The sequence below is a fragment of the Rhinoderma darwinii genome, unplaced genomic scaffold (genome assembly GCF_050947455.1).
Source record: "Rhinoderma darwinii isolate aRhiDar2 unplaced genomic scaffold, aRhiDar2.hap1 Scaffold_880, whole genome shotgun sequence".
Classification (NCBI taxonomy): domain Eukaryota; kingdom Metazoa; phylum Chordata; class Amphibia; order Anura; family Rhinodermatidae; genus Rhinoderma; species Rhinoderma darwinii.
In genome coordinates this window covers 70,923-95,031 of record NW_027464451.1, presented here as the reverse complement: position 1 = coordinate 95,031, position 24,109 = coordinate 70,923, and the positions used below count along the sequence as shown (strand labels likewise).

General features: G+C 44.8%; 5 non-coding genes and 4 pseudogenes across 5 annotated transcripts; all 9 read left to right on the top strand.

Annotated features, from left to right (window-relative positions):
- The first annotated feature begins 5,550 nt into the window (after positions 1 to 5,550).
- On the top strand, positions 5,551 to 5,742 carry LOC142731970 (U2 spliceosomal RNA). The gene has a single exon (XR_012879332.1). It is a non-coding gene; the product is annotated as a U2 spliceosomal RNA (small nuclear RNA).
- Positions 5,743 to 7,028: 1,286 nt separating this feature from the next.
- On the top strand, positions 7,029 to 7,139 carry LOC142731983 (U2 spliceosomal RNA; annotated as a pseudogene).
- A 1,350-nt stretch (positions 7,140 to 8,489) lies between these two features.
- LOC142731963 (U2 spliceosomal RNA) lies at positions 8,490 to 8,679 on the top strand. Its single transcript, XR_012879325.1, has one exon. It is a non-coding gene; the product is annotated as a U2 spliceosomal RNA (small nuclear RNA).
- Positions 8,680 to 15,514: 6,835 nt separating this feature from the next.
- LOC142731968 (U2 spliceosomal RNA) lies at positions 15,515 to 15,706 on the top strand. The gene has a single exon (XR_012879330.1). It is a non-coding gene; the product is annotated as a U2 spliceosomal RNA (small nuclear RNA).
- A 1,286-nt stretch (positions 15,707 to 16,992) lies between these two features.
- On the top strand, positions 16,993 to 17,103 carry LOC142731981 (U2 spliceosomal RNA; annotated as a pseudogene).
- Positions 17,104 to 18,511: 1,408 nt separating this feature from the next.
- On the top strand, positions 18,512 to 18,696 carry LOC142731975 (U2 spliceosomal RNA). The gene has a single exon (XR_012879333.1). It is a non-coding gene; the product is annotated as a U2 spliceosomal RNA (small nuclear RNA).
- A 1,286-nt stretch (positions 18,697 to 19,982) lies between these two features.
- On the top strand, positions 19,983 to 20,173 carry LOC142731957 (U2 spliceosomal RNA). The gene has a single exon (XR_012879320.1). It is a non-coding gene; the product is annotated as a U2 spliceosomal RNA (small nuclear RNA).
- A 1,286-nt stretch (positions 20,174 to 21,459) lies between these two features.
- On the top strand, positions 21,460 to 21,570 carry LOC142731980 (U2 spliceosomal RNA; annotated as a pseudogene).
- A 1,351-nt stretch (positions 21,571 to 22,921) lies between these two features.
- Positions 22,922 to 23,126, top strand: LOC142731972 (U2 spliceosomal RNA; annotated as a pseudogene).
- The last annotated feature ends 983 nt before the right edge of the window (positions 23,127 to 24,109 follow it).

Here is a 24,109-nt window from a genome sequence, read left to right as displayed (position 1 = left end):
GCTTCTCGGCCTTTTGGCAAGATCAGGTGTAGTATTTCTGCATCTGGTTTTGTTGGGAGGTGTCCGGGGTACCCTGCTCCTTGGCCTTGGGGGATCGTCTCTTTTCACAGAGAGACTTCACCCCCTTGCTGCTATTTGGGGAGTGGGCTTAGCCCCCGGACAACGAGTTGCGATCGCGCCTTACCCAAGAGGTCAACCGGCCTTGAGGCGTTTTTCTAAGAGCGTTCCGAGGGCGTTTATCGGGCTTCGTAGGTGTCTGGGGTACCCTAATCCTTGGCCTTGGGGGAGGGTTCCACTTAATTGTGGAATCTGAGCCCTTGCTGCTATAAGGGACAGGCTTAGCCCCCAGGCACTGAAAATGCCATTTACATTTGGATTTGCATCCGGGGACACCCGGTTGCGCCAGTCCGTCCGCATCGAGGTGGAAGAAGGCCATCGCCAGCGGAAGAACCTTCGCTTCATTGTGGAGGTGATTCTGCTGGACTTCCTGGGGCTCAAGCGGGCGGACATCCTGTGTCTCAATGACCAGGAAAGCCGCGGTCGGTACACCATATCCTTTACGGCCGCGGCATGTTGCGACAACATGCACAAAAGATTGTCTGATGCGGACCAGAGTGAGGAGCGGCTAAATGGACTGAACTTTTTATTCCTCTACGGGGAGGAAGAAGTCCCGCTCGTGATGTGCATGTTCAGTCCATTTGTCTCAGAGTGTGACATTGAAACCTTCCTCAGTCGTTACTGCAGGGAGGTCCGCTTCTCACACAAAATCTTGAACACCCAGAGCTTCTGGAACGGCAAAAGGAAATATTGGGTGAAGTTCCGCCAGGATCCCAATGGCATTGGAGGCTTACATCACCCACCCCAGAACTTTGCCATTGGGAAGAATCGAGGATTCTTATTTTACCCCCAGATGCCAATAGCCTGCCGGAACTGCTTGAGATATGGCCACACCAGAGAACATTGTGACCGGCCCCATGTGGTGCAGTGTAACAGGTGTGGCCAGGTTGGACACGTGGCGGCAAAATGCAGTTCCGAGGTGTTGTGCAATCTGTGCGGCATGACTGGGCATGCTTTTAAAGATTGCCCCCGCAGAGCGAAATCTGGGCCACCCAGACCAGGGCCAGAGCGGCAGTTTGCAACATGTGCAGACGCCGCTGGTAATGCCCCAAAACGAGCATTGACGACTGAGGGGTCCAGGCCAAAGTCCTTCACAGCTCCATCGGGGGGCCCACCGATGTCAGCCTCGAGGGACGGCCATAGGGATTCCACCGGGTCCAGGCAGAGCAGGAGGAATTCTGACTCTGCTGGACATAAGTTGACCGGCACCTCTGCAAACAGGTCCTCTGCTCCGCCTGCAGTGGACCCTGTTGAGGCAGTGGTTAGCGACAGGCGTCGTGGCTCCGTAGGTTCTGCAGTAGGACCTGACGCCTGTCCCAAGAGTGTGGGCATGGAGCGGAGACACTCTGTGTCAGACGAGGGCTCCATTAAGAAAACCCTAAAATATGCTGGATTGGAGCCTCGTTTTGACCATTACCGGTCAACGGGGGGGTCGGAGCAAAGTTCCTCCACTGCGGTTGTGGAGGGGCTTGCGATGAAGGCTCCCCGTAAGCAGGCAAAGGTTGCCAAGAGTGATGGGACCTCACAGGCCCCTGTGCAGCTGCCCAGTAAGGACATCAGCGATATCTTCAGCCAGGGGCCAGAGATGGGTGAGAGCGACTTCGAGGAGATGGATAGGAGCCATTCTGCAAAGAGACAGCGAGAGGAAGAGGAGTCCGGAGTTCGGAGGAAAGCTGCCTATCGGAGTTCGGATGAGAGCAGTGTGGGGGTTGGAGCCGCCCACGTATCTGGCTCTGACCCTACCAACATCCAAGATTTATTGACCCCTCAAAAAGGGGGTCCAGACTCGCAGCTGATCTCCGAGTACGACTCTTCTGGTTCGGACTCTGACCTCAACTAAGACTATGTTGGTTCCTATCAAAGTCGCCTCACTAAATGTGAGGTCCCTAAAGAGCCCTGTCCGCAGGACTGCTTTATTTTCATTTTTAGAGACTGTGGACTTTGACCTTTGCCTGCTTCAAGAATGTGGAATCCCTAATGACTTGGAATATCAAGATTTAAAGATGGACTGGAAACTAGGCCCCTCAGTCTGGTCTGGTGGAAATGACTGTCGCTCTGCGGGGGTTGGATTGCTCTGCCGAGGTCGTTTTATCTCCATCCAAACAGTGACTGAAATCATGCCCGGCAGAGCTATTTTAATACATTTGCTTTTTAATGGAATTTTAATTCGTGTTTTAAACGTTTATGCCCCTCCTACCAAACAGGAGAGGGCAGAACTATTAGAGATTTTACCATTGTTTTGTGTTGGGTCTACCCCCCTGCTGGTGGGTGGTGATTTTAACTGTGTACGTGATGGAGAACACCGGCAGGGTGGGGATTTTAATCGAAAAATTGACCGTACTTCTTACCTGCTCAAGAATTTTATTGGTGATTTTAAATTGAAAGATTGCTGGAGGGAACTCTTGCCTGCGGACCCAGGCCCCACCTGGTCCAATGGAAGAGTGAGCTCCAGAATTGATTTTATTTTCACTTCTAATAGTTTTATTCCCAAAAAATGTTTGCTTTTAACAAATATTTTATCTGATCACAAGCTCCTTTCGGTGCACCTGGAGCTAGAGGGAGAGCAAAAAGCTTGTAGGGGTCCCTGGAGACTAAACACCACACTCCTGGAGGACCCCATCATTAAAGAGGAGTTTGTGCGGACCTACCAGTGTTGGCAGTCCCATAGAGCGCCCAGTCAGCCTATGCTACACTGGTGGGAGGGCATTAAACCCAAAATCAGAGCTTTTTTTATTCGAGCAGGTAAGAAGAAAGCAAAAGAGAAAAAACAATGGTTTTATGTTCTTAATAAACGTTTACATGTACTTTTTAAATTGAAGGAGATTGGTATGGATGTTGATGATGATATTTTAAATCTTAAAGCTGAAATAAAACATGCCATAGAAGAGAAAGGGAAACAAATAATTTTTAATTCACATGTAAAGTACCTCGAGGATGGCGAGAAGTGTTCCCGGTTCTTCTTCAAAAAGGTAATGGATAAACGAGATGTCATTTTAAACCTTGAAGGAGAAACCACTATGGTCGGCATTTTAAATTCTGCTTTTAATTTCTACCAATCTCTTTTTAACAAGAAAAATATTGATCCTTCCTTTTTAGAACATGTTCTTAATTCCCTTGATGCCAAGCTAGATATTTTAGACCAGGAAGTTTTATCCCGTAATATTACCTTGGAGGAACTTTTATTTGCTTTTAAAAGTTTTTCTAATGGGAAAGCTCCTGGGGAAGATGGTCTGCCCATCGAATTTTATCATGCTTTTTGGGAAATTTTAAAGAATGACATGTTTTTATTGTATAAGGAAGTTTTTATTACTGAAGAGCTGCCCCCTTCCTGGAGGAGGGGGATTGTGTCCTTAATTTTTAAAAAAGGTGAGAAGGACCAGTTAAAAAACTGGCGCCCTATTACTCTTTTAAACGTTGATTGTAAAATTTTAGCTAAACTAATAACAATCCGTTTTAAACCTTTTATTCATAAATTAATCCATCCAAACCAGGTATGTGGGGTACCTGGGAGGTCAATTACTGAGTCCCTGAATATTTTACGTGACATCATTTGGTATTTTAAAGAAAGGGGTCAAAGCCTTGCTATTTTATCCTTAGATTTCGAGAAGGCTTTTGACCGGGTCTCCCATGAATATCTTTTTATGGTTCTTAAAAAGATGGCTGTTCCTGAAATTATTTTAACACGTATTAAGCTTTTATATCGATCCTGTTTTAGCCAAATTTCTATCAACGGATTTTTAACTAAAGGTGTTCCTCTTTTATCAGGGGTGAAACAGGGGTGCCCGTTGTCTCCGCTCCTTTTTATTTGTGCCATTGAACCTCTGTTCACCCTAATAAGAGATGATAAAGTCATCAGAGGCGTGCCCATACCTGGAGGAAGGGGGAACCAGGTAAAAATCCTAGGCTATATGGATGACGCCACCATCCTATGCCCAGACGCCGCTTCTATGAGAAGGGCATTGAGGAACACCGGCTTTTTTTGTGAAGCCTCTGGTTTTAAATTAAACGTTGATAAATGTGACTGTTTTTATACTGGTGTATGGGATTCCTCTGTGACACCAGGAGTTAACATGCAGCAGGATCAGATAAAAATTTTAGGAATTGTTTTTAATCAAGAAAACGATGGGAGACCCAATTGGGATTCAGTAATTGCCAAAATGGAAAAAAAGGTTTTAATGTGGAATTTGAGAAATCTCACCATGGAGGGAAAAGTTTTAATAATTAAATCTGTTTTATTACCCATAATGCTTTATGTAGCTATGGTTTTCCCTCCAACAATTTTATATATTAAAAAAGTGACCAGGATCTGTTTTATGTTTTTATGGGGTTCCAAAATGGAAAAACTAAAACGTGATTTTATGTACAGATGTAAGGACAATGGCGGGAGAGATGTTCCTAACCTTTTTAACTTCTTTTACATTAAATACTTTTGCTTCTGTTTTAAAATGTATAATTCTGATGGTATTTTTAGCTACTTTTTAAAGTACGCTACGGGCATGATTTTTAAACGATGGTTTCGTGTCCCTTTGAATTCTCCTGTGCTTCTGTGTCCCCCAAAACAATATGCGGTGCTCGAAAAAACTGTCAGGCTCCTAGGTCTCCAAGAATTGGAGCCTGACATATTGGGGGACCAGAAAAAAGTGTCACTCTCCTGTAGGCGGCAGGAGGATACACTGGCAGTTTCAAATTTCTCACAGGCAAGGTCCAAGGTGGTGTGGCGGAACGTTTTCGGGAAATTTATGGCAAATGTGCACAAGGACCTTGCCTGGGCAATCGTTCACCAGTGCCTCCCTACCCGTGAATTCCAGCATAGGCGAGGACTGGTGGCGAGAGCCAAGTGCCCGAGAGACAGGTGTGGTGACGACGAGACGGTAATGCACCTGTTTTGGAACTGCCCATATGCACAGGAGGTTTGGAGGAAGGTAGGCCCATTGTTGAAATGGGCCTGCGGTCTTAAAGATCTTAAATTTGAATACGTGTTTTATGGTCTTTTTAACTGCCCAAGTTTTAAACAGCAAATGGTCTGTTGGATCATTTTAAACTGTTTTAAGAATGCCATCTGGAAGGTTAGGAACATTCTGCTTTTTAAACATGATTTTATTGATGTTAAAAATTGTGTCAAATATGCCCTAAGTGAAATGTACATTTATTATCTTAGGGACAAAAAGCAGCTAGGGGTAAAAGAAGCAACATCCATGTGGTGTTTGCAAATGTGGAATACCATAACATTGTAAATAAAAATGGTTTTATTCTTTTATGTCTTTTATGCCCTGTATAAATTTTATCCTGCTATTGTTCTGTACTTTTATTATAACATCTGTATTACTGGTCTTATTATTATTACTTTTGTATTCATTTAAATGTATGAATATTTATGTATTATGCCATTGATTTTATCTTGTGGTTTCAATTTTAAAAAAAAGTCTGTAAAATATAATATTTTTGCCAATAAAAAACTTTGTTGAAACCTTATCTGTTCTTATCAGTTTAATATCTGATACGTCCCCTATCTGGGGACCATATATTAAATGGATTTTTAGAACAGGGAGATGGAAATAGAGCTTGCTCTGTCCACTCCACGCATTGACCTGGTATTGCAGTATTTCCAGGACCGGTGCACCCTTCCCTTATGTGTTGACTAAAATCAGATTCCAAAAGTGTTTTTTCTCTTTGCCATTGTTTCTGTCTTTCTGAAGGGATCTCCCCTTTTAATCCCATTATTTCAACACCTGTTGGACAATGCATTTGTACAGTCATGTGTGATAATGAGCTCATTTATTAAATGCAATTAATGAATACATTGCCACCTCTTGTTGTGTGTGTGTGTGTGTGTGTCTTCTGTGTTTCTGTGTTTCCGGCATTTCACATTGGAACAGCTCATTCACCTTCCTTGTCTTCTCTCCGCCCTCCCTCCCTCCCTCCCTCCTAGGTAAGTTAAAGAGCTGCACCTGAGCCAGCCACTGATTGATGCAGCACCACAGTCAAATAGTGGAGTGGAGTGGAGTAGGGGAACAGCAAACAGCCATTAAAGCAGCCAGCCGCCTACCCGCCACAATGGACCTACCTGTGTACACTAGGTGGATGTGATGGAATGTACTGTCGTCCCTACATTTCAAGAAGAAGTAAGAATTGCAGTTGCAACAAACCCTTGCTTGCCTACAAAGAGAGCAGCAATTTGGATTTGTTACTATGTTACCTGGAAGAATAACAAACTGTGCAAGGATGGAGGTTGTAGGAGCAAAGAGAAGTTGTCTGTAAAGTTGGTGGATGCCTATTTTCCATTTTGCAGTCCCTTGTCTCCCTCTTGTGGCCTCCTGGAGGCAAATAAATGTGCAAAAAAAAGACAGCCTGGCGGCCGGCTGTTGCAGTGTTGCCCTCTCAGGCAACACTGAGTGACTGACTGAGCCTCACAGTCTTATATAAAGTTCAGACGGAACTTTGCACGTGTCATAGTGGAGCCCTCAGGATTCCAGAGCCAGCTTTCTGACATCATAATGGGGCCTGCCTCAGAGATAAAAGCCTGGGCCCAGGCAGTGTTGTTCAGTGCTGCTCAGCAGGCAGCACAGGACTGGATTAAAGCTGATACAAGGTGTGAAGGAACAAGGGGTGGCTGTGGGCATGCACTTGCTGCCGCTGCCAGTGTTTATCTGCATGGCAGGAGGGCATTTGGGCGTTGCCAGGAAGGCGTTTTTATGTAGATTCCTCCTCTTTCAGCACTGCATTGTGGTGCAAGCAAAAGAAGCAAATCCTGTCTGGCTTCCTCTCCGGCCTTTATTCACCTCCCGCTTAGTAGCTGTAAATGTGTGTGAGCCTGCAGGGCCCCATGGAATTGCCTAGGAGTAGGCTGAATCGCTGCAAGGGGTGAACAGCAGTATGGGACAGGCTCGGGCAAGGCAAGGGCCGCTCGGGTTATCGCTTCTCGGCCTTTTGGCTAAGATCAAGTGTAGTACTTTAGGGTATTGCCTTGTTTCTTGGTCAGGAGGTGCCCTGGTACCCTTTTCCTTGGCCTGGGGGGATCGTTTCTCTTAGGAGAGACTTCACCCCTCTGCTGCTATTGGGGAGGAGGATTAGTCCAGGGCAACGGGGAGCGATCACCTGCCTGGTACTTCGGTACTGAAGGTATTCTTTGGAGATTGCTGGAATTCGTTTGGAGCAGGATGGAGGAAATTCCCGAATATATGCGTACCAGGAATGCTGTCCGGTTTTTCGTGGAGGAATCTGAGCGACAAAGGAAGGATCTGGAGTTCATCACAAAGGTTCTTTTGTTGGATTTCTTTCAGCTGGAGAGATCATGCATTTTGGCGGTGATGGACTATCCGAGGAGAGGGTGCTTTGACGTTACCTTCGCCACAGAAGAAATTTATGCTGTCTTTTTAGAACGCTTGAAGGAAGGTAAAAGGGACCCAAGACTTGTGGGTGTGAAGGTAACACCACATTTTGTGCCAAACAAAAAGTTGGTGGTTGTAAAAATGTTTTCGCCTTACGTGGATGAAGAGGACATTAAGTTATTTCTCAATAAGTTTTGTGAGGAGGTGGTGGGAAAGGGGAAAGTGTTTAACCCTTTTGGATTTTGGACTGGGAAGTGGAAATTTCTTTGTAAATTTGTGAGAATTGGTGAATCTAGAAACCTATTGTTTCCTCCAGCGCGGTTCAAGATTGGAAGTGCGTGTGGAAATTTATTTTTTCTTGGAATGGATATGTTTTGTTTGAATTGTAAAGAGTATGGTCATGAGAGAGAAGCCTGTGAGAAAGTAATGTGTACAAAATGTCTGCAAGAGGGACATAAGTATAATGAATGTCAGAAAGGGAAAGTATGTAATATGTGTGGAGAGGAGGGGCACATATTCAAATCGTGCCCAAAGAAAAGCAAACGTGAGGTACAAGAGGAAAATAAGAAGATAGTCAAAAGAAAGGAAGCGGAAGTTAGTTTGGAAGAAGGCAAGCTTCATAAATTGGAAGGAAGTGGGCAAAGTGATGAGAAAAAAAGGAAAAAAGCAGAGAGAAAGAAAAAAAGTGTCATTTCAGAAGAGGAAAGAGCAGAAAGAGACAGGTTATTGGAAGAAGTAGAGCAGTTACGTAGTAAAATTAATTTTGAAAAAATGCGGAGGAGGGTGCGGCTCTGTGTAAGAGAAAATTTACCAGGGTTTCTTGAAAGGTATGGTGTGCCAACATGGTTAACGTGCATTGTAAACTGTGAGTGGGATGGTAATGATTTGCAGGAACATTTAGTGGATATGTTAGGAACTATTGCTGTTAAAAAAGGAATGTTTTTTTGATTTCTTAAGGAAAAAAAAGGAAAGAGGAAAACAAAAATTAATTGTACGTTTTCAGTTTTCATTGTGATGATCTAAGTCTTTTTTATTTTGAATTTTATGATTTTTAAGACGTGATCTGAATGAATTAAAAGCATCTGTTCTTATCAGTTTAATATCTGATACGTCCCCTATCTGGGGACCATATATTAAATGGATTTTTAGAACAGGGAGATGGAAATAGAGCTTGCTCTGTCCACTCCACGCATTGACCTGGTATTGCAGTATTTCCAGGACCGGTGCACCCTTCCCTTATGTGTTGACTAAAATCAGATTCCAAAAGTGTTTTTTCTCTTTGCCATTGTTTCTGTCTTTCTGAAGGGATCTCCCCTTTTAATCCCATTATTTCAACACCTGTTGGACAATGCATTTGTACAGTCATGTGTGATAATGAGCTCATTTATTAAATGCAATTAATGAATACATTGCCACCTCTTGTTGTGTGTGTGTGTGTGTGTGTCTTCTGTGTTTCTGTGTTTCCGGCATTTCACATTGGAACAGCTCATTCACCTTCCTTGTCTTCTCTCCGCCCTCCCTCCCTCCCTCCCTCCTAGGTAAGTTAAAGAGCTGCACCTGAGCCAGCCACTGATTGATGCAGCACCACAGTCAAATAGTGGAGTGGAGTGGAGTAGGGGAACAGCAAACAGCCATTAAAGCAGCCAGCCGCCTACCCGCCACAATGGACCTACCTGTGTACACTAGGTGGATGTGATGGAATGTACTGTCGTCCCTACATTTCAAGAAGAAGTAAGAATTGCAGTTGCAACAAACCCTTGCTTGCCTACAAAGAGAGCAGCAATTTGGATTTGTTACTATGTTACCTGGAAGAATAACAAACTGTGCAAGGATGGAGGTTGTAGGAGCAAAGAGAAGTTGTCTGTAAAGTTGGTGGATGCCTATTTTCCATTTTGCAGTCCCTTGTCTCCCTCTTGTGGCCTCCTGGAGGCAAATAAATGTGCAAAAAAAAGACAGCCTGGCGGCCGGCTGTTGCAGTGTTGCCCTCTCAGGCAACACTGAGTGACTGACTGAGCCTCACAGTCTTATATAAAGTTCAGACGGAACTTTGCACGTGTCATAGTGGAGCCCTCAGGATTCCAGAGCCAGCTTTCTGACATCATAATGGGGCCTGCCTCAGAGATAAAAGCCTGGGCCCAGGCAGTGTTGTTCAGTGCTGCTCAGCAGGCAGCACAGGACTGGATTAAAGCTGATACAAGGTGTGAAGGAACAAGGGGTGGCTGTGGGCATGCACTTGCTGCCGCTGCCAGTGTTTATCTGCATGGCAGGAGGGCATTTGGGCGTTGCCAGGAAGGCGTTTTTATGTAGATTCCTCCTCTTTCAGCACTGCATTGTGGTGCAAGCAAAAGAAGCAAATCCTGTCTGGCTTCCTCTCCGGCCTTTATTCACCTCCCGCTTAGTAGCTGTAAATGTGTGTGAGCCTGCAGGGCCCCATGGAATTGCCTAGGAGTAGGCTGAATCGCTGCAAGGGGTGAACAGCAGTATGGGACAGGCTCGGGCAAGGCAAGGGCCGCTCGGGTTATCGCTTCTCGGCCTTTTGGCAAGATCAGGTGTAGTATTTCTGCATCTGGTTTTGTTGGGAGGTGTCCGGGGTACCCTGCTCCTTGGCCTTGGGGGATCGTCTCTTTTCACAGAGAGACTTCACCCCCTTGCTGCTATTTGGGGAGTGGGCTTAGCCCCCGGACAACGAGTTGCGATCGCGCCTTACCCAAGAGGTCAACCGGCCTTGAGGCGTTTTTCTAAGAGCGTTCCGAGGGCGTTTATCGGGCTTCGTAGGTGTCTGGGGTACCCTAATCCTTGGCCTTGGGGGAGGGTTCCACTTAATTGTGGAATCTGAGCCCTTGCTGCTATAAGGGACAGGCTTAGCCCCCAGGCACTGAAAATGCCATATACATTTGGATTTGCATCCGGGGACACCCGGTTGCGCCAGTCCGTCCGCATCGAGGTGGAAGAAGGCCATCGCCAGCGGAAGAACCTTCGCTTCATTGTGGAGGTGATTCTGCTGGACTTCCTGGGGCTCAAGCGGGCGGACATCCTGTGTCTCAACGACCAGGAAAGCCGCGGTCGGTACACCGTATCCTTTACGGCCGCGGCATGTTGCGACAACATGCACAAAAGATTGTCTGATGCGGACCAGAGTGAGGAGCGGCTAAATGGACTGAACTTTTTATTCCTCTACGGGGAGGAAGAAGTCCCGCTCGTGATGTGCATGTTCAGTCCATTTGTCTCAGAGTGTGACATTGAAACCTTCCTCAGTCGTTACTGCAGGGAGGTCCGCTTCTCACATAAAATCTTGAACACCCAGAGCTTCTGGAATGGCAAAAGAAAATATTGGGTGAAGTTCCGCCAGGATCCCAATGGCATTGGAGGCTTACATCACCCACCCCAGAACTTTGCCATTGGGAAGAATCGAGGATTCCTATTTTACCCCCAGATGCCAATAGCCTGCCGGAACTGCTTGAGATATGGCCACACCAGAGAACATTGTGACCGGCCCCATGTGGTGCAGTGTAACAGGTGTGGCCAGGTTGGACACGTAGCGGCAAAATGCAGTTCCGAGGTGTTGTGCAATCTGTGCGGCATGACTGGGCATGCTTTTAAAGATTGCCCCCGCAGAGCGAAATCTGGGCCACCCAGACCAGGGCCAGAGCGGCAGTTTGCAACATGTGCAGACGCCGCTGGTAATGCCCCAAAACGAGCATTGACGACTGAGGGGTCCAGGCCAAAGTCCTTCACAGCTCCATCGGGGGGCCCACCGATGTCAGCCTCGAGGGACGGCCATAGGGATTCCACCGGGTCCAGGCAGAGCAGGAGGAATTCTGACTCTGCTGGACATAAGTTGACCGGCACCTCTGCAAACAGGTCCTCTGCTCCGCCTGCAGTGGACCCTGTTGAGGCAGTGGTTAGCGACAGGCGTCGTGGCTCCGTAGGTTCTGCAGTAGGACCTGACGCCTGTCCCAAGAGTGTGGGCATGGAGCGGAGACACTCTGTGTCAGACGAGGGCTCCATTAAGAAAACCCTAAAATATGCTGGATTGGAGCCTCGTTTTGACCATTTCCGGTCAACGGGGGGGTCGGAGCAAAGTTCCTCCACTGCGGTTGTGGAGGGGCTTGCGATGAAGGCTCCCCGTAAGCAGGCAAAGGTTGCCAAGAGCGATGGGACCTCACAGGCCCCTGTGCAGCTGCCCAGGAAGGACATCAGCGATATCTTCAGCCAGGGGCCAGAGATGGGTGAGAGCGACTTCGAGGAGATGGATAGGAGCCATTCTGCAAAGAGACAGCGAGAGGAAGAGGAGTCCGGAGTTCGGAGGAAAGCTGCCTATCGGAGTTCGGATGAGAGCAGTGTGGGGGTTGGAGCCGCCCACGTATCTGGCTCTGACCCTACCAACATCCAAGATTTATTGACCCCTCAAAAAGGGGGTCCAGACTCGCAGCTGATCTCCGAGTACGACTCTTCTGGTTCGGACCCTGACCTCAACTAAGACTATGTTGGTTCCTATCAAAGTCGCCTCACTAAATGTGAGGTCCCTAAAGAGCCCTGTCCGCAGGACTGCTTTATTTTCATTTTTAGAGACTGTGGACTTTGACCTTTGCCTGCTTCAAGAATGTGGAATCCCTAATGACTTGGAATATCAAGATTTAAAGATGGACTGGAAACTAGGCCCCTCAGTCTGGTCTGGTGGAAATGACTGTCGCTCTGCGGGGGTTGGATTGCTCTGCCGAGGTCGTTTTATCTCCATCCAAACAGTGACTGAAATCATGCCCGGCAGAGCTATTTTAATACATTTGCTTTTTAATGGAACTTTAATTCGTGTTTTAAACGTTTATGCCCCTCCTACCAAACAGGAGAGGGCAGAACTATTAGAGATTTTACCATTGTTTTGTGTTGGGTCTACCCCCCTGCTGGTGGGTGGTGATTTTAACTGTGTGCGAGATGGAGAACACCGCCAGGGTGGGGATTTTAATCGAAAAATTGACCGTACTTCTTACCTGCTCAAGAATTTTATTGGTGATTTTAAATTGAAAGATTGCTGGAGGGAACTCTTGCCTGCGGACCCAGGCCCCACCTGGTCCAATGGAAGAGTGAGCTCCAGAATTGATTTTATTTTCACTTCTAATAGTTTTATTCCCAAAAAATGTTTGCTTTTAACAAATATTTTATCTGATCACAAGCTCCTTTCAGTGCACCTGGAGCTAGAGGGAGAGCAAAAAGCTTGTAGGGGTCCCTGGAGACTAAACACCACACTCCTGGAGGACCCCATCATTAAAGAGGAGTTTGTGCGGACCAGTGTTGGCAGTCCCATAGAGCGCCCAGTCAGCCTATGCTACACTGGTGGGAGGGCATTAAACCCAAAATCAGAGCTTTTTTTATTCGAGCAGGTAAGAAGAAAGCAAAAGAGAAAAAACAATGGTTTTATGTTCTTAATAAACGTTTACATGTACTTTTTAAATTGAAGGAGATTGGTATGGATGTTGATGATGATATCTTAAATCTTAAAGCTGAAATAAAATATGCCATAGAAGAGAAAGGGAAACAAATAATTTTTAATTCACATGTAAAGCACCTCGAGGATGGCGAGAAGTGTTCCCGGTTCTTCTTCAAAAAGGTAATGGATAAACGAGATGTCATTTTAAACCTTGAAGGAGAAACCACTATGGTCGGCATTTTAAATTCTGCTTTTAATTTCTACCAATCTCTTTTTAACAAGAAAAATATTGATCCTTCCTTTTTAGAACATGTTCTTAATTCCCTTGATGCCAAGCTAGATATTTTAGACCAGGAAGTTTTATCCCGTAATATTACCTTGGAGGAACTTTTATTTGCTTTTAAAAGTTTTTCTAATGGGAAAGCTCCTGGGGAAGATGGTCTGCCCATCGAATTTTATCATGCTTTTTGGGAAATTTTAAAGAATGACATGTTTTTATTGTATAAGGAAGTTTTTATTACTGAAGAGCTGCCCCCTTCCTGGAGGAGGGGGATTGTGTCCTTAATTTTTAAAAAAGGTGAGAGGGACCAGTTAAAAAACTGGCGCCCTATTACTCTTTTAAACGTTGATTGTAAAATTTTAGCTAAACTAATAACAATCCGTTTTAAACCTTTTATTCATAAATTAATCCATCCAAACCAGGTATGTGGGGTACCTGGGAGGTCAATTACTGAGTCCCTGAATATTTTACGTGACATCATTTGGTATTTTAAAGAAAGGGGTCAAAGCCTTGCTATTTTATCCTTAGATTTCGAGAAGGCTTTTGACCGGGTCTCCCATGAATATCTTTTTATGGTTCTTAAAAAGATGGCTGTTCCTGAAATTATTTTAACACGTATTAAGCTTTTATATCGATCCTGTTTTAGCCAAATTTCTATCAACGGATTTTTAACTAAAGGTGTTCCTCTTTTATCAGGGGTGAAACAGGGGTGCCCGTTGTCTCCGCTCCTTTTTATTTGTGCCATAGAACCTCTGTTCACCCTAATAAGAGATGATAAAGTCATCAGAGGCGTGCCCATACCTGGAGGAAGGGGGAACCAGGTAAAAATCCTAGGCTATATGGATGACGCCACCGTCCTATGCCCAGACGCCGCTTCTATGAGACGGGCATTGAGGAACACCGGCTTTTTTTGTGAAGCCTCTGGTTTTAAATTAAACGTTGATAAGTGTGACTGTTTTTATACTGGTGTATGGGATTCCTCTGTGACACCAGGAGTTAACATGCAGCAGGATCAGATAAAAATTTTAGGAATTGTTTTTAATCAAGAAAACGATGGGAGACCCAATTGGGATTCAGTAATTGCCAAAATGGAAAAAAAGGTTTTAATGTGGAATTTGAGAAATCTCACCATGGAGGGAAAAGTTTTAATAATTAAATCTGTTTTATTACCCATAATGCTTTATGTAGCTATGGTTTTCCCTCCAACAATTTTATATATTAAAAAAGTGACCAGGATCTGTTTTATGTTTTTATGGGGTTCCAAAATGGAAAAACTAAAACGTGATTTTATGTACAGATGTAAGGACAATGGCGGGAGAGATGTTCCTAACCTTTTTAACTTCTTTTACATTAAATACTTTTGCTTCTGTTTTAAAATGTATAATTCTGATGGTATTTTTAGCTACTTTTTAAAGTACGCTACGGGCATGATTTTTAAACGATGGTTTCGTGTCCCTTTGAATTCTCCTGTGCTTCTGTGTCCCCCAAAACAATATGCGGTGCTCGAAAAAACTGTCAGGCTCCTAGGTCTCCAAGAATTGGAGCCTGACATATTGGGGGACCAGAAAAAAGTGTCACTCTCCTGTAGGCGGCAGGAGGATACACTGGCAGTTTCAAATTTCTCACAGGCAAGGTCCAAGGTGGTGTGGCGGAACGTTTTCGGGAAATTTATGGCAAATGTGCACAAGGACCTTGCCTGGGCAATCGTTCACCAGTGCCTCCCTACTCGTGAATTCCAGCATAGGCGAGGACTGGTGGCGAGAGCCAAGTGCCCGAGAGACAGGTGTGGTGACGACGAGACGATAATGCACCTGTTTTGGAACTGCCCATATGCACAGGAGGTTTGGAGGAAGGTAGGCCCATTGCTGAAATGGGCCTGCGGTCTTAAAGATCTTAAATTTGAATACGTGTTTTATGGTCTTTTTAACTGCCCAAGTTTTAAACAGCAAATGGTCTGTTGGATCATTTTAAACTGTTTTAAGAATGCCATTTGGAAGGTTAGGAACATTCTGCTTTTTAAACATGATTTTATTGACGTTAAAAATTGTGTGAAATATGCCCTAAGTGAAATGTATATTTATTATCTTAGGGACAAAAAGCAGCTAGGGGTAAAAGAAGCAACATCCATGTGGTGTTTGCAAATGTGGAATACCATAACATTGTAAATAAAAATGGTTTTATTCTTTTATGTCTTTTATGCCCTGTATAAATTTTATCCTGCTATTGTTCTGTACTTTTATTATAACATCTGTATTAATGGTCTTATTATTATTACTTTTGTATTCATTTAAATGTATGAATATTCATGTATTATGCTGTTGATTTTATCTTGTGGTTTCAATTTTAAAAAAAAGTCTGTAAAATATATTATTTTTGCCAATAAAAAACTTTGTTGAAACCTTATCTGTTCTTATCAGTTTAATATCTGATACGTCCCCTATCTGGGGACCATATATTAAATGGATTTTTAGAACAGGGAGATGGAAATAGAGCTTGCTCTGTCCACTCCACGCATTGACCTGGTATTGCAGTATTTCCAGGACCGGTGCACCCTTCCCTTATGTGTTGACTAAAATCAGATTCCAAAAGTGTTTTTTCTCTTTGCCATTGTTTCTGTCTTTCTGAAGGGATCTCCCCTTTTAATCCCATTATTTCAACACCTGTTGGACAATGCATTTGTACAGTCATGTGTGATAATGAGCTCATTTATTAAATGCAATTAATGAATACATTGCCACCTCTTGTTGTGTGTGTGTGTGTGTGTGTCTTCTGTGTTTCTGTGTTTCCGGCATTTCACATTGGAACAGCTCATTCACCTTCCTTGTCTTCTCTCCGCCCTCCCTCCCTCCCTCCCTCCTAGGTAAGTTAAAGAGCTGCACCTGAGCCAGCCACTGATTGATGCAGCACCACAGTCAAATAGTGGAGTGGAGTGGAGTAGGGGAACAGCAAACAGCCATTAAAGCAGCCAGCCGCCTACCCGCCACAATGGACCTACCTGTGTACACTAGGTGGATGTGATGGAATGTACTGTCGTCCCTACATTTCAAGAAGAAGTAAGAATTGCAGTTGCAACAAACCCTTGCTTGCCTACAAAGAGAGCAGCAATTTGGATTTGTTACTATGTTACCTGGAAGAATAACAAACTGTGCAAGGATGGAGGTTGTAGGAGCAAAGAGAAGTTGTCTGTAAAGTTGGTGGATGCCTATTTTCCATTTTGCAGTCCCTTGTCTCCCTCTTGTGGCCTCCTGGAGGCAAATAAATGTGCAAAAAAAAGACAGCCTGGCGGCCGGCTGTTGCAGTGTTGCCCTCTCAGGCAACACTGAGTGACTGACTGAGCCTCACAGTCTTATATAAAGTTCAGACGGAACTTTGCACGTGTCATAGTGGAGCCCTCAGGATTCCAGAGCCAGCTTTCTGACATCATAATGGGGCCTGCCTCAGAGATAAAAGCCTGGGCCCAGGCAGTGTTGTTCAGTGCTGCTCAGCAGGCAGCACAGGACTGGATTAAAGCTGATACAAGGTGTGAAGGAACAAGGGGTGGCTGTGGGCATGCACTTGCTGCCGCTGCCAGTGTTTATCTGCATGGCAGGAGGGCATTTGGGCGTTGCCAGGAAGGCGTTTTTATGTAGATTCCTCCTCTTTCAGCACTGCATTGTGGTGCAAGCAAAAGAAGCAAATCCTGTCTGGCTTCCTCTCCGGCCTTTATTCACCTCCCGCTTAGTAGCTGTAAATGTGTGTGAGCCTGCAGGGCCCCATGGAATTGCCTAGGAGTAGGCTGAATCGCTGCAAGGGGTGAACAGCAGTATGGGACAGGCTCGGGCAAGGCAAGGGCCGCTCGGGTTATCGCTTCTCGGCCTTTTGGCTAAGATCAAGTGTAGTACTTTAGGGTATTGCCTTGTTTCTTGGTCAGGAGGTGCCCTGGTACCCTTTTCCTTGGCCTGGGGGGATCGTTTCTCTTAGGAGAGACTTCACCCCTCTGCTGCTATTGGGGAGGAGGATTAGTCCAGGGCAACGGGGAGCGATCACTTGCCTGGCATTTAGGTGCTGAAGGTATTATCTTTGGATTTCGTTTGGATTTCGTTGGATCGTTGGCTTCTATTGCGGCAGGATGGAGGAAATTCCTGACTACATGCGGACTCGGAATGCGGTTCGCTTCTCTATGGAGGAATCTGGAGGACAAGGCAAGGACTTGGAATTCCTAACTAAGGTACTGTTGCTTGGTCTTTTCCAGTTGGAGAGACAATGGATTTTGTCTGTAATGGACTATCCAAGAAGAGGATGTTTCGACGTCACCTTTCATACGGAGGACATTTATTTGAAATTTCTGGACACTTTGAAGGAGAAGAAGCAGGATCCAAGACTGGTTGGTGTGACAGTAACACCACACTTTGTTCCAAGTAAAAAGTTGGTGATTGTCAAAATGTTCTCACCTTATGTAAATAAGGATGACATTATGTGGTTTCTCACTAAGTTCTGTGAGGAAGTGGTGGAGAAGGGTAAAGTCCTTAATCCCTTTGGATTTTGGACAGGAAAATGGAAGTTCTTGTGTAAATTTAAGGCAGTTGGAGAGGCTGGAAACGTATTGCTTCCTCCAGCACGCTTTAAAATTGGCAGTGCAAGTGGGAATCTCTATTTTTTTGGAATGGGGATTTTTTGCCATAATTGTAAAGAGTATGGACATGAGAAGGAAAATTGTGGAAAAATATTCTGTACAAAATGTTTTCAGGAAGGTCATAAGTATAATGATTGTGAGAAGGGCAAAGTGTGTAACATGTGTAGAGAAGAAGGGCATGTGTTTAAAAATTGTCCAAAAAAAAGTAAAAGTGATGCAAAGGAGGAGAGTAAGAAGACAGTTAAAAGAAAGGAAGTGATAGTTAACAGAAAGGAAGAGAAAGTTACCCCACAAAAAGAGGATAAGCCACAGAAAAAGGGAGGAGCGGGGAAAAGTGTTGAAGTTAAAAAAAGTGATGAAACAAAAAGGAGGAAAATTGTGGAACAAAATGTAGTTTCAGATGAAGATAGAGCAGAAAGAGACAAACTAGTAAAAGACGTGGAGGGATTAAGAGATAAAATTAATTTTGAGAAGGTTCGGAGGCGGGTACGAACCTGTTTGAGAGGGAGTGTACCGGATTTTCTGGAGAGATATGAAGTGCCAACTTGGTTGGCATGTATTGTAAATTTAGAATGGGACGGTCAAGATCTTCGAGAACATCTTGTGGATATGCTTGGTGTAATCGCTTTAAGAAACGGTTTGTTTTATTAATTTTACTTTAAAAAAAAAAAAAAAAAAGAGAGAGAAATTAAAATTATATTTGGTTTTTTCATAATGATGATCAAGTCTTTAAATTTGAAGTTTAAAATTTAACTCGAGACGGATCTGAGTGGAAACCTTATCTGTTCTTATCAGTTTAATATCTGATACGTCCCCTATCTGGGGACCATATATTAAATGGATTTTTAGAACAGGGAGATGGAAATAGAGCTTGCTCTGTCCACTCCACGCATTGACCTGGTATTGCAGTATTTCCAGGACCGGTGCACCCTTCCCTTATGTGTTGACTAAAATCAGATTCCAAAAGTGTTTTTTCTCTTTGCCATTGTTTCTGTCTTTCTGAAGGGATCTCCCCTTTTAATCCCATTATTTCAACACCTGTTGGACAATGCATTTGTACAGTCATGTGTGATAATGAGCTCATTTATTAAATGCAATTAATGAATACATTGCCACCTCTTGTTGTGTGTGTGTGTGTGTGTGTCTTCTGTGTTTCTGTGTTTCCGGCATTTCACATTGGAACAGCTCATTCACCTTCCTTGTCTTCTCTCCGCCCTCCCTCCCTCCCTCCCTCCTAGGTAAGTTAAAGAGCTGCACCTGAGCCAGCCACTGATTGATGCAGCACCACAGTCAAATAGTGGAGTGGAGTGGAGTAGGGGAACAGCAAACAGCCATTAAAGCAGCCAGCCGCCTACCCGCCACAATGGACCTACCTGTGTACACTAGGTGGATGTGATGGAATGTACTGTCGTCCCTACATTTCAAGAAGAAGTAAGAATTGCAGTTGCAACAAACCCTTGCTTGCCTACAAAGAGAGCAGCAATTTGGATTTGTTACTATGTTACCTGGAAGAATAACAAACTGTGCAAGGATGGAGGTTGTAGGAGCAAAGAGAAGTTGTCTGTAAAGTTGGTGGATGCCTATTTTCCATTTTGCAGTCCCTTGTCTCCCTCTTGTGGCCTCCTGGAGGCAAATAAATGTGCAAAAAAAAGACAGCCTGGCGGCCGGCTGTTGCAGTGTTGCCCTCTCAGGCAACACTGAGTGACTGACTGAGCCTCACAGTCTTATATAAAGTTCAGACGGAACTTTGCACGTGTCATAGTGGAGCCCTCAGGATTCCAGAGCCAGCTTTCTGACATCATAATGGGGCCTGCCTCAGAGATAAAAGCCTGGGCCCAGGCAGTGTTGTTCAGTGCTGCTCAGCAGGCAGCACAGGACTGGATTAAAGCTGATACAAGGTGTGAAGGAACAAGGGGTGGCTGTGGGCATGCACTTGCTGCCGCTGCCAGTGTTTATCTGCATGGCAGGAGGGCATTTGGGCGTTGCCAGGAAGGCGTTTTTATGTAGATTCCTCCTCTTTCAGCACTGCATTGTGGTGCAAGCAAAAGAAGCAAATCCTGTCTGGCTTCCTCTCCGGCCTTTATTCACCTCCCGCTTAGTAGCTGTAAATGTGTGTGAGCCTGCAGGGCCCCATGGAATTGCCTAGGAGTAGGCTGAATCGCTGCAAGGGGTGAACAGCAGTATGGGACAGGCTCGGGCAAGGCAAGGGCCGCTCGGGTTATCGCTTCTCGGCCTTTTGGCTAAGATCAAGTGTAGTATCTGTTCTTATCAGTTTAATATCTGATACGTCCCCTATCTGGGGACCATATATTAAATGGATTTTTAGAACAGGGAGATGGAAATAGAGCTTGCTCTGTCCACTCCACGCATTGACCTGGTATTGCAGTATTTCCAGGACCGGTGCACCCTTCCCTTATGTGTTGACTAAAATCAGATTCCAAAAGTGTTTTTTCTCTTTGCCATTGTTTCTGTCTTTCTGAAGGGATCTCCCCTTTTAATCCCATTATTTCAACACCTGTTGGACAATGCATTTGTACAGTCATGTGTGATAATGAGCTCATTTATTAAATGCAATTAATGAATACATTGCCACCTCTTGTTGTGTGTGTGTGTGTGTGTGTCTTCTGTGTTTCTGTGTTTCCGGCATTTCACATTGGAACAGCTCATTCACCTTCCTTGTCTTCTCTCCGCCCTCCCTCCCTCCCTCCCTCCTAGGTAAGTTAAAGAGCTGCACCTGAGCCAGCCACTGATTGATGCAGCACCACAGTCAAATAGTGGAGTGGAGTGGAGTAGGGGAACAGCAAACAGCCATTAAAGCAGCCAGCCGCCTACCCGCCACAATGGACCTACCTGTGTACACTAGGTGGATGTGATGGAATGTACTGTCGTCCCTACATTTCAAGAAGAAGTAAGAATTGCAGTTGCAACAAACCCTTGCTTGCCTACAAAGAGAGCAGCAATTTGGATTTGTTACTATGTTACCTGGAAGAATAACAAACTGTGCAAGGATGGAGGTTGTAGGAGCAAAGAGAAGTTGTCTGTAAAGTTGGTGGATGCCTATTTTCCATTTTGCAGTCCCTTGTCTCCCTCTTGTGGCCTCCTGGAGGCAAATAAATGTGCAAAAAAAAGACAGCCTGGCGGCCGGCTGTTGCAGTGTTGCCCTCTCAGGCAACACTGAGTGACTGACTGAGCCTCACAGTCTTATATAAAGTTCAGACGGAACTTTGCACGTGTCATAGTGGAGCCCTCAGGATTCCAGAGCCAGCTTTCTGACATCATAATGGGGCCTGCCTCAGAGATAAAAGCCTGGGCCCAGGCAGTGTTGTTCAGTGCTGCTCAGCAGGCAGCACAGGACTGGATTAAAGCTGATACAAGGTGTGAAGGAACAAGGGGTGGCTGTGGGCATGCACTTGCTGCCGCTGCCAGTGTTTATCTGCATGGCAGGAGGGCATTTGGGCGTTGCCAGGAAGGCGTTTTTATGTAGATTCCTCCTCTTTCAGCACTGCATTGTGGTGCAAGCAAAAGAAGCAAATCCTGTCTGGCTTCCTCTCCGGCCTTTATTCACCTCCCGCTTAGTAGCTGTAAATGTGTGTGAGCCTGCAGGGCCCCATGGAATTGCCTAGGAGTAGGCTGAATCGCTGCAAGGGGTGAACAGCAGTATGGGACAGGCTCGGGCAAGGCAAGGGCCGCTCGGGTTATCGCTTCTCGGCCTTTTGGCTAAGATCAAGTGTAGTACTTTAGGGTATTGCCTTGTTTCTTGGTCAGGAGGTGCCCTGGTACCCTTTTCCTTGGCCTGGGGGGATCGTTTCTCTTAGGAGAGACTTCACCCCTCTGCTGCTATTGGGGAGGAGGATTAGTCCAGGGCAACGGGGAGCGATCACCTGCCTGGTACTCCGGTACTGAAGGTATTTCTTTGGAGATTGCTGGAATTCTTTTGGAGCAGGATGGAGGAAATTCCCGAACATATGCGAACCAGGAATGCGGTCCGGTTTTTCGTGGAGGAATCTGAGAGGCAAAGGAAGGATTTGGAGTACATCACGAAGGTCCTTTTGTTGGATTTCTTTCAGCTGGAGAGATCGTGCATTTTGGCGGTGATGGACTATCCGAGGAGAGGGTGCTTTGACGTTACCTTCGCTACAGAAGAAATTTATTCAGATTTTTTGGAACGCTTGAAGGAAGGTAAAAGGGACCCAAGACTTGTGGGTGTGAAGGTAACACCACATTTTGTGCCAAACAAGAAGTTGGTGGTCGTAAAGATGTTTTCGCCTTACGTGGAGGAAGAGGACATTAAGTCATTTCTCACTAAGTTTTGTGAGGAGGTGGTGGGAAAGGGGAAAGTGTTTAACCCCTTTGGATTTTGGACTGGGAAATGGAAATTTCTTTGTAAATTTGTGAGAATTGGTGAATCTAGAAACCTATTGTTTCCTCCAGCGCGGTTTAAGATTGGAAGTGCATGTGGAAATTTATTTTTTTTGGGAATGGATATGTTTTGTTTGAATTGTAAAGATTATGGTCATGAGAGAGAAACGTGTGAGAAAGTAATGTGTACAAAATGTCTGCAAGAGGGGCATAAGTATAATGAATGTCAGAAAGGGAAAGTATGTAATATGTGTGGAGAGGAGGGGCACATATTCAAATCATGCCCAAAGAAAAGCAAACGTGAGGTACAAGAGGAAAATAAGAAGATAGTCAAAAGAAAGGAAGCGGAAGTTAGTTTGGAAGAAGGAAAGCTTCAGAAATTGGAAGGAAGTGGGCAAAGTGATGAGAAAAAAAGGAAAAAAGCAGAGAGAAAGAAAAAAAGTGTCATTTCAGAAGAGGAAAGAGCAGAAAGAGACAGGTTACTGGAAGAAGTAGAGCAGTTACGTAGTAAAATTAATTTTGAAAAAATGCGGAGAAGGGTGCGGCTCTGTGTAAGAGAAAATTTACCAGGGTTTCTTGAACGGTATGGTGTGCCAACGTGGTTAGCGTGCATTGTAAACTGTGAATGGGATGGTAATGATTTGCAGGAACATTTAGTGGATATGTTAGGAACTATTGCTGTTAAAAAAGGAATGTTTTTTTGATTTCTTAAAAGGAAAAAAGGAAAGAGGAAAACAAAAGTTAATTATACGTTTTCAGTTTTCATTGTGATGATCTAAGTCTTTTTTATTTTGAATTTTATGATTTTTAAGACGTGATCTGAATGAAAAAAAAAAAAAAAAAAAAAAAAAATCTGTTCTTATCAGTTTAATATCTGATACGTCCCCTATCTGGGGACCATATATTAAATGGATTTTTAGAACAGGGAGATGGAAATAGAGCTTGCTCTGTCCACTCCACGCATTGACCTGGTATTGCAGTATTTCCAGGACCGGTGCACCCTTCCCTTATGTGTTGACTAAAATCAGATTCCAAAAGTGTTTTTTCTCTTTGCCATTGTTTCTGTCTTTCTGAAGGGATCTCCCCTTTTAATCCCATTATTTCAACACCTGTTGGACAATGCATTTGTACAGTCATGTGTGATAATGAGCTCATTTATTAAATGCAATTAATGAATACATTGCCACCTCTTGTTGTGTGTGTGTGTGTGTGTGTCTTCTGTGTTTCTGTGTTTCCGGCATTTCACATTGGAACAGCTCATTCACCTTCCTTGTCTTCTCTCCGCCCTCCCTCCCTCCCTCCCTCCTAGGTAAGTTAAAGAGCTGCACCTGAGCCAGCCACTGATTGATGCAGCACCACAGTCAAATAGTGGAGTGGAGTGGAGTAGGGGAACAGCAAACAGCCATTAAAGCAGCCAGCCGCCTACCCGCCACAATGGACCTACCTGTGTACACTAGGTGGATGTGATGGAATGTACTGTCGTCCCTACATTTCAAGAAGAAGTAAGAATTGCAGTTGCAACAAACCCTTGCTTGCCTACAAAGAGAGCAGCAATTTGGATTTGTTACTATGTTACCTGGAAGAATAACAAACTGTGCAAGGATGGAGGTTGTAGGAGCAAAGAGAAGTTGTCTGTAAAGTTGGTGGATGCCTATTTTCCATTTTGCAGTCCCTTGTCTCCCTCTTGTGGCCTCCTGGAGGCAAATAAATGTGCAAAAAAAAGACAGCCTGGCGGCCGGCTGTTGCAGTGTTGCCCTCTCAGGCAACACTGAGTGACTGACTGAGCCTCACAGTCTTATATAAAGTTCAGACGGAACTTTGCACGTGTCATAGTGGAGCCCTCAGGATTCCAGAGCCAGCTTTCTGACATCATAATGGGGCCTGCCTCAGAGATAAAAGCCTGGGCCCAGGCAGTGTTGTTCAGTGCTGCTCAGCAGGCAGCACAGGACTGGATTAAAGCTGATACAAGGTGTGAAGGAACAAGGGGT